Source organism: Psittacula echo (genome assembly GCF_963264785.1).
Source record: "Psittacula echo genome assembly, chromosome: 14".
NCBI lineage: Eukaryota > Metazoa > Chordata > Aves > Psittaciformes > Psittacidae > Psittacula > Psittacula echo.
In genome coordinates, this window is record NC_137750.1 from 10,637,871 (window position 1) to 10,647,676 (window position 9,806).

Below are 9,806 nucleotides of genomic sequence, written 5' to 3' on the forward strand. Positions count from 1 at the left end.
GAAGCAGCAGTTTGTTGTAGCTGCCTCAGCTCCCCTGCACCAGTTGTCTTTGTGGTGGTTCTCCATTTTAGGCACTGGAATTCATAGGGGTGGAAAGCAGAACTGTTCTAAATGATGGGATTGTTGTTGTCATGGGAATTTTCCATGCAAGGTGATGTCAGATGAATGGGGGGAATGAACAATTCCCATTATTTTAGTCTGAACGTTTGCTTCTTTGTTCCAAGCTGAAGTGATTTGTGAGTTCTCAAAGTACAGAGCAGCTTTCAGTAGGACTCTGCTCAGAGGTGAGGGAAGGAGGAGGAACTTGTGTTTGTTTTGGAAACAAAATGGAAATTTCTGGTATTGTAGCCAATTCCATTTGCCTCTGGATGCTGCGGGAGAGGGATTACAAGAGAAAGGGAGAGCATAGAGCTGAAAGAAACTTAGAAGACGATGTACTCATCAGATGCCAGTGTCTAGAAAGCCTGGTTCTGAGTGGCAGATCTCTTCCCTGTAAAGCCTGTTTCCTTCTAGACAAGGAAGGGTCCTGGAGTAACCAGCAGAGGCTGAATCTGAGCTGCTCTCTCCTTTTCAGCTTGTCCATCACAGAACCAGTTTGAGAGCTGTTCCCCAGTTTGGTTTGCAAACCAAACCCCTGCTTTTCTACCACAAATGTCCGTGGTGCCTGGATTGATTCCGGGGAAACTTGTACTGCAGCCACTTCCTAATGGGTGAATTACAGAAGGCTGAGAGCAGCTGCCCTCTGTGTCCAACATCTTTAGACAGATCGAATGGATTAGCTGAGCACAGATAAGAAACTTGGAAACAATGGAGTTTTATTCTGGAGCTCTGAGGCGTGTAGTTGGTGTGGAGCACTGGGAACACCAAGCACCCTTTGCCTCTGAAGCATTCAGAAGATCAAGGTCAAACCATCAACCTGAGGCTACATAACTGCTGGAGAATGGCCACTTAGTTCTGGAGGAGGATCCTGTGCCTGAGGGCTCAGATAAGGACATCCACCACTGAGGTAACCTGGCTTACTTGGTTTGATGTGATGTTAATGGTAATTAACGAAAAGTAGAGTGGGGTTTGTGAGCTCTTGTGTGCCTTAAATAATGGGGAAGGCACTGGTGAGGCATCAGGAAAATGTCTTAAAATGTGAATAAAGGGGAAAAATGATGTTATTGGGGTCACCTGAGTGGTGAAAACCAGAGTGAAAGCTCAGTGTGGCATTTAGCCCTGCAGCGGAGCAGGGAATGGCAAAGGTGAGGCTTGGACATCAGCAGTTGGAAGGGAACAGTGCAGGGAAGTGGAGTGTCATGGCACATCCAAACTGATTCCCTGGAGTGCTGGGTATTGGTGTGCCGGGAACACCTGGAGCGGGATGCAGAGCGCTGGGTTATGGTGGTGGAAACCTGCTTCCTTATTGCTCTCATCTTTCATCAGGCTGCACTGTTTGCTGTAAAGTGTTTGCTCTCTTGCCATGGATGAATTGGCAGGTAGGCCTCATGATTGCCCTCAGACCATCGTGCTGGAGCTTCCTGTTGGGATTATTGCTTTCCATCAACTTTTCCTATGGAGTATCTTTGAGTTTAGCACTGGAATGTTAATTACAGGCTAAGCCTGGTGCCATTGCATCAGTTAAAACAGCAGTGAGATGCACATTGTGGCCCACGGCTACAGCACCAGTGATAGACCTGGCTTTTGGGCAATGCTCACTCTGGTCTTGCACTTTGAGGGGTCCAGTGGCAATGGGTGGGTCTGGAGGGACTAATGGGACATGACAGGGCAGTTTCAAGAGAGAAATGAGAGGTGACCCGTGGGACAGTAACAGCCTGTGAGAGCTTTGGGATAACAGTCTCTGCCTTCTTTAAGCCAAGGAATTGGGGTGTTTCAAACTGAAGGTATTGTGTTAGGGGAGAAAACCATCTCTGCAGGCTGCCTCAGGCAGACACATCCCCAGTGGGTGCTGGAGGTGAGCGGCTGCAGCTCCTGGGATATAGATGTGGGGAGTCCTTGTGCAGCTCCAGTGGGAGTGAGTAGAACTAGAACTAGTTCCTGGGACAGCATGTGTCTGCTGAGGGATGTCTGTGCTCCTGCACAGCTCTTGTCATAGACTCACAGCCTGGTTTGTGTTGAAAGGGACCTTAAAGCTCATCCAGCTCCAACCCCTGCCACGGGCAGGGACCCCTTCCACTGGAGCAGCTTGCTCCAAGCCCCTGTGTCCAACCTGGCCTTGAGCACTGCCAGGGATGGGGCAGCCACAGCTTCTCTGGGCACCCTGGGCCAGCGCCTCAGCACCCTCACAGGGAAGAGCTTCTGCCTAAGAGCTCATCTCAGTCTCCCCTCTGGCAGGTTCAAGCCATTCCCCTTGTCCTGTCCCTACAGGCCCTTGTCCCAAGCCCCTCTCCAGGTTTCTTGTCAGCTCCTTAGTTTGTTCTTCAAGCATCTGCAAGTTGGTTTGCAGCCAAAGAGCAGCCCGTTCTGATCTGGGAGGCAGTGAAAGGTGCATGGTCGGTGCCCCAGTGTATAATAGGAAGCTCCAAGAGGAAGGATGTAATGAATATAAAGCTGACAAGGATCCTGAAAGCCGCTGAGCAGCCTGTGTGCTCTGAGCATTCCTGGGGCTGCAGCTTCTCCATCCCAGCTCGGAAACCCAGGTCACAGCTCGAGTCCCTCTTCTTCCTGTGCCCTGGCACGAGGAGGAGTTGCTGTGGAGCAACTGTGCTGCAGGAGCCGGTCGGAGGGACACTCCTGCAGCAAAGGTTGGTGCTGGGCTCACCCAAACCCTGCCGAGGGTGAGCAGGTTTGTGCAATGCAGCCACTCCCTGACCTTCTCCCTTTGGGTGAGGTCTCATGGGCCTGGGTGTGCTGCTTTGTGTCTGAGGAGCGGCCAGGCCCTCGCTGTCCTCCTGCATCACCTGCACGGCTGATCCGTACCTGCTGCGGTTGCTCCAGAAATCCCATCCTGGGGAAGCGGATCACGGTGGGATTTGGGTGGGCACAAAGCCAGGGAGGCTTCCAGCCCGAATACCTGGAGTGGCATCACCCTTGGGGTTTTGGAGTGTTCTCACTCTCGTGGTTTTGTTTGCACTGGGATTTGCTTCGCACCAGGGAGCAATTAGCGCCCTGCTCTGTGCTGAGCCCTGGATTACAGTGTTCGGGTTAGAGCTGAGCCCAAGTGCAAATTCCCTTGTGCCAGGGCTGGCGTGGGAGGGAGGCGGCTGCATCATCGCTTCCCTGCATCCCCAGCCCCTCTTTGTCAACCGGGGCTGGAAATCTTCCCACCTCTGGCCTAAAGCGCAGTAATATCTCAGAGGAGGGGGTTTAACACCACTTCCAAAGGGTTCTGTCCGTTGTGTGCACGTGGCCTTGGGAACAGCTTTCATGTTCTCCAAGTGCCATCGCATTCGGACCCAGGTCCTGGCATGTGCCTATAGCACTGCCATAGCATGATCTTGGGCAAACTCCTCCACGGCTGGGCACCTGCAGTGTTGGGGTTACTGAAGTTACAATTCCTGCTCTGGAAATAGTCTTCCTGTGCTCCCACTGGGTCCGTGGTGCCTGTGCATGGAGCAGACACAGCAGCTTGCCCGAGGCTCACACGCTGTGATGAGGATTAGTGACTCTCAGCCCAGCCTGTGGTCAGTGCAGGCAGTGATGCTGTGGCTGTGGTGCCCGAATGACTAAAGAGCTGCATCAAAGCCTCTGAATTACCTTCAGTGCTGGCCTTTTTCCACACAAGAGGGAGAACATCTAATTTTCTCAGAGCGTCAAATTAAGTCGGGGCAGGCGAAGTCTGGCTGCACAGAATTAGTTGTGGCCAATGGATTCATCCTGCTCTGGTCCCTGTGCCACAGAGCTCCCCACTGAACCAGGCAAGAGCAGCTCAAAAATGGAGCTTTGCGGGAGGTTTGTGTCTGATTGAAACGCACTGGGGGCTGCTGAGGGGGTCAGCCCCTGGCTCAGCTGCTGGGTGCTGCACCTCTGCCCCTGAAGGGGGGCTCCAGTGCTGCCCTCCTGCCTGGGAGCTGGCTTGCAGGCGCTGTCACCACCCTGCTCCCAGCCTGGGTCACCCAGGAGGGATTTGTCTCCTCTCCCACTAATGCTGTGCTACAAACAGAGCCCTCCCGTGGGCTTGGTTTGGTTTGGAGGGTGTCTGAAAGCACAGCCATAGACTCACAGACTGGTTTGGGTTGAAGGGACCTTAAAGCTCATCCAGCTCCAACCCTTGCCACGGGCAGGGACCCCTTCCACTGGAGCAGCTTGCTCCAAGCCCCTGTGTCCAACCTGGCCTTGAACACTGCCAGGGATGGGGCAGCCACAGCTTCTCTGGGCACCCTGTGCCAGCGCCTCAGCACCCTCACAGGGAAGAGCTTCTGCCCAAGAGCTCATCTCAGTCTCCCCTCCTTCCTAGGAGGTGATGATCCCCCCTTGGTGCTGTGTGCTAGAGCTTGTGAGCATCAAGAATCTTCAGGCCTGGCCAAAGGGGGTGCTCCAGCCTGGACCCCTCTCTTCCAAACGTCACCTCCTCTACTCAGCTCTTTGTACCGAGGCCAGAAGTTTCTCTCCCAAGCAGGCAGGCTTTGGGCTGTTCCAGGTGTCCATGGTTCAGCTGCCACCACCTACAGTGCAACAGCCTGCAGGGATCTATGCACAGTACAAGGCCTTTGGGTTGTGCTTGAGTGTGGAGGCACAGAGGAGAGCAAACCTGCCCTAGCATTTAACTTTCCATCACCCTGATCTCAGCCTGGTGCTTCAGCACAGGGTTTGCAGGGGCTGGTCCCTTCTCCAGGATGCTGCCATTGGAGCAGAGCAGCTCTTTTGGCGGATGTGGAAGAAACCAACCCCAAAAGCTCTGATCTCCACCCTGGTTCCGTGGGGTGCTTCTCCAGCTGTGCCGTGTGTGCATCCTTGCCTGCTGAACGATCTAGGACACAGCTGGTTCAGATCCAGTTGCCCTGTTTGGGGCGCAGCTCCCTTCAGCACTGTCACTGGATAATAAAGCCAATTTTGCAGGCTGCATCCTGGGAGTTATGAACAAGCTTTCCAGGCAAAGTGTCAGGAGAATCTGCCATTAGTGGATGCATTTAGTGCTATTGCAGCCTTGCTAATCCTCTGGGGAGAGGAAAGCCAGGCTAAGGCGTTAGCTGCTGCAGGGGATTGCCCTGAGGTCCTGCTCCTTGGCTTGAGGGTTTAAACTCAGAAGAAGCTGGAGGACGCTATAGTGAGCCTGGAGAGGCGATGGGGTGGTAGCAAGCAGGTCCTTTTGATGTCTGAAGGGTCTAGGGATGAGTAGGTCCTAAAAGCCCTGGGACTGAGCTGTTAACGAGGAGGTGGTGCAAGTGTCCTCTGTATTTAGGGAGATACAAAGGAGAAGGACCTGGATTTCCCATTTGTCTGCTGGAGTTTCGCCTCCTCTGGTCTTCCAGGGGAAAGTTCCTTGGTCCTGAAGCCCCTTTCCTCTGCTGCCTCTGAGCCAGCCTGTCCCAGGGACCTTTTTAATGGGTCTTAATCAGACCTGCAGGGAGAAGGGCTGGGGCCTTCGTGCTTCCTCTTTGCACTTACCAGTTGGTAAAGATAAAGCAAAACCTGAGGACCGAGTGATGTTAGACTTGGGAAAACCAATTGTCCTGTTTTGCCAGTGAGATGTGATCTTTTAGAAATGGGCTCTTCTGAGGCCCTGGAGTTTCATTGTGGCTTGGATGGAAACTGGGCACAAAGAAGAAAAGGGGCTGGGGTAAAAATGACACAAAAAGATGTGAGGAAGGATGTGGCTGACTTGTGCGTGATGGGAACAGGCTCTGATACCTCTCAAGGGAGTGAACATTGGTGTGTCTCCGGCTCCTGACTGCCGTGGCTGCTCTTTTCCTGCATCCCTGTTCTTCATGGCTCTGGAGACTCTTAGGAGGGTTTCCCTCTTGCTGAGGACAGCTCAACTCTTACAGCCTCTGTCTGCAGTTGTAAAGAGGCTGACAAGCACCCTTTGCAACAGGCATCCTTTGCAACAGGCACCCTTTGCAACAGGCACCCTTTGCAACAGGCATCCTTTGCAACAAGCACCCTTTGCAACAAGCACCCTTTGCAACAGGCATCCTTTGCAACAAGCATCCTTTGCAACAGGCATCCTTTGCAACAAGCACCCTTTGCAACAGGCATCCTTTGCAACAAGCACCCTTTGCAACAGGCATCCTTTGCAACAAGCATCCTTTGCAACAGGCATCCTTTGCAACAGGCATCCTTTGCAACAGGCATCCTTTGCAACAAGCATCCTTTGCAACAGGCATCCTTTACAACAGGCATCCTTTACAACAAGCATCCTTTGCAACAAGCATCCTTTACAACAGGCCTCCTTTGCAACAAGCATCCTTTGCAACAGGCATCCTTTGCAACAGGCATCCTTTGCAACAAGCATCCTTTACAACAGGCCTCCTTTGCAACAGGCCTCCTTTGCAACAGGCCTCCTTTGCAACAGGCCTCCTTTGCAACAAGCATCCTTTGCAACAGGCATCCTTTACAACAGGCATCCTTTACAACAAGCATCCTTTGCAACAGGCATCCTTTGCAACAAGCATCCTTTGCAACAAGCATCCTTTACAACAGGCATCCTTTACAACAAGCATCCTTTGCAACAGGCATCCTTTGCAACAGGCATCCTTTGCAACAGGCATCCTTTGCAACAAGCACCCTTTGCAACAAGCACCCTTTGCAACAGGCATCCTTTGCAACAAGCATCCTTTACAACAAGCATCCTTTGCAACAAGCATCCTTTGCAACAGGCATCCTTTACAACAAGCATCCTTTGCAACAGGCATCCTTTGCAACAGGCATCCTTTGCAACAAGCACCCTTTGCAACAAGCACCCTTTGCAACAAGCACCCTTTGCAACAGGCATCCTTTGCAACAAGCATCCTTTGCAACAAGCATCCTTTACAACAAGCATCCTTTGCAACAAGCATCCTTTACAACAAGCCTTGGTCTGGGCTGGCCCTACCTGCCCATCCTGCTGCCAAACAAGCAGCATCTCTGTGTCGCAAAGCATCTGCCACGTTACAGAGGGCTCCTGCAGCCTCCTGCATCTGTCCAAGGCATTAAACGCAGATGCTGGGCAGAGGCAGGGGCGGCTGTGACTTACCTGTGCTGTGCCATGGAGTGAAGGTGGGAGGTGACCATGTGAGGAACCTTCCTCCAGCTGCCGGGCGCTGCCTCTCTGACCCTGTGCCTGTGAAACTCTTCCTGACTTTGTCCTTGGGGCCGTGGTGGTGGGGAGGGCCTTGGCTTTACTTGGTGTACATATGGGTGATGGTTGGCAGGGGCTTTACAGGGGGGAGGAAATGCGTTAAAGCTGGTCCATAGGTGGTGGTTTATGAGCAAATCAAGGCTGTTTCCAGGTGTACTGGAGGCCAAACCCCAACCACCCTCCTGCATCCATGCTCACTGATGGCTCCTGCTCTTGTCCTGCCTCCCAGCCGTTCAATTTGTTGTAAAGGTCCTTCCATTGCTCTGCTGTAGGCACCCTCACTTCTACAGGGCCATTTAGGACCTTAGCAGTGGCATTTTCTCTGCAGTGCCTGGCCAGAAGCAGCTCTCAGTGCTGGGACATGGGAGGCTCATGCAGGGTAAGGGCTCTGCTCCTTGCTTTGATTTCAGCACATCTCTTCCCAGGAGAATCATTTCAAGAATGAAGGAGCTCAGCATCAAGGAGGTGAAGTGAGAAGAAAACTCAGCCAGAGCACTGGTGTGCGCAGGATGGTCAGGAGAGGTGCAGAGGAGGTGAGAATGTGGTCACCCAGAAGGGCAAATGGTCTTAACAGGTTAGAGTGAATAACTTATGGGTCATATCAAGCCATCACCTCCTCTGTGAAAGCTCAACCTGCCCGGTAACAGACACCATCCTCTGAACTGCTCCTCTGCCAGGCTCTTAGGAAAGATCAGTCCAGGATTGTTCCTGAAACCTTCATTCCCCAAAACGTCACCTGCTCACCAAGGCCCTCTGTGCAGCTGTGCCTGCTGTCTGTCCCTGCAGGCCCCTGCTCATCGGTGTGAGCAGCAAGAGAGCATCTGCTTATGGGACTGCTCTGTAAACCCAGGCATCTGCATCCTGGCACAGCTCCAGGCTATTGGGATGGATCCCCAGGTCCTGTTCTGGAAAGTGAATGAAAAGATTGGGATGTGACTTCCCAAACCATCTCCTGCTGTGCCTGGAGCCCTGCCAGAGCAGCCAGCCCCATGTCTGTACCCCCAGGAGATCCGTCTCACCCCCCAAAGTGAGCTGTAGCCTACCTGGGACCTACCTGGGCAAGACACAACCTCCTCTTGATTGGCCTTATCTGTGGATCAAGAGCAGCATTTCAAGGCTGGTCCACTGGGAATGAAGTGAAGGCTGCCCACCCCTGACCAGGAGTGACCTGGATCCATCCTTAACATGGATGATCTTGCTGGGGCAAGGCAGCTCTGCTGGCTGTGACAGCAGGGAGCTTGATACCCGTTGCAGTGCAGAGTGATCCCATTGGGAATACAGCTGGGGTGGTGGGGATGTGCTGTTTTGGATGGCTGTCTTGGAGAGCTGTGCTTAGTTTTCCAGCTCCAAGGAGCAAGCACATCTTGGGTTTTGGGCTCGGGTCCAAGTGCCAGGCACAGTGTGTGGGCAGCTGTGGTGGAGAACTGGCTGAACTGGTCTCCTTGCCTGTTGCTTCTTGCAGGGCCTGGGTGAACCATTGTACTGTGCCCTGGCATGGCTGGGGCTGGTCTGGACAGAACCCGCTGAGATCTGGAAGTGACCTGGGCTGCAGCAAGCAGTGCCCATCACAAGTGTTCCCCTGAGGCATCTTGCAGCCACGTCCCCTTCATGTGTGCAGGTCGTGGTGGCCATCTCTGGGCTGGCAGCAGGCAGAGCATCCCTCACTGCAACAGGCCCTTAGAACAAGGCTGGCAAGACCTGTGAGCCCGCAGCCATCCTGGACTCTCCCTGCAGCTTCCCCCTGCCACTCTTGGTCCCTGGGGCCGGGATGGTGACAGACCCCTTGGGGCTTTGCCAAGGGCTGGGTGAGGCCTGCCTGTGGCCTGGCTCTGTGCAGGCTCTGCCTCTTCTCCTCCCATCGTGTCTGAGTGAGGAGTCAGGTCCCTTCACCTCCATGAGGCAGGCTGGATGCGTGGCATCACTCCTGGAGCAGGGCTCAGACCCCAGGTGGGATCTGGCCTTGTGTCTTGCACCATCTGTGAGCAGACGGGTGCTCCTCTGCCAATCTCTTCCCCTGTCAGCCCGAGATTAGCTGGTGCTTGTCTGTTCTGTCTGCGTATGGCACAGAGGATGCTGCTGCCTGCCAGAGCACGTGTCTGTGCGCACAGGGCTGCCATCAAACACTATGAGCGCTCCAGAACACTCTGTCTGGTCCTTGCCAGCTGGGGCTTGGCTGGGAGAAGGCTCAACCTTTGCCTTGTTAAACACAGGAGAGGAAGGTGCTGGTTTAAGGCTCTGTGGGTGAGGAGCTGCAGGCTGCGGGTGACGGATGGCTCGGGGAGCAGCTTGTGCTGGGGGATGTTGGGATGTGCCTGGTTTGCTGTTTGTGTTACGTACAAGCATGCTGTGTTCCAGGGCACTGCAGGCAATCAATGCTGGTCAATTTAGATTGTTCAGTTTGAGTTCCCAGGGGATTGATCCCTCCTGGCTTGTGCAAGCAGCAGCCCTGCAGAGAGAGGCTGTCCCATGCAGCCATGGGCTCCTGCTTCTGTCGCTTTGTGTGGGTACAGCCTGAGGTCTGCTGGGCCTTGGATGCTCTCAACTCTTGGGCCTGGCAAGGTTTCATCTTGCTTTAAGGCTTTGAATG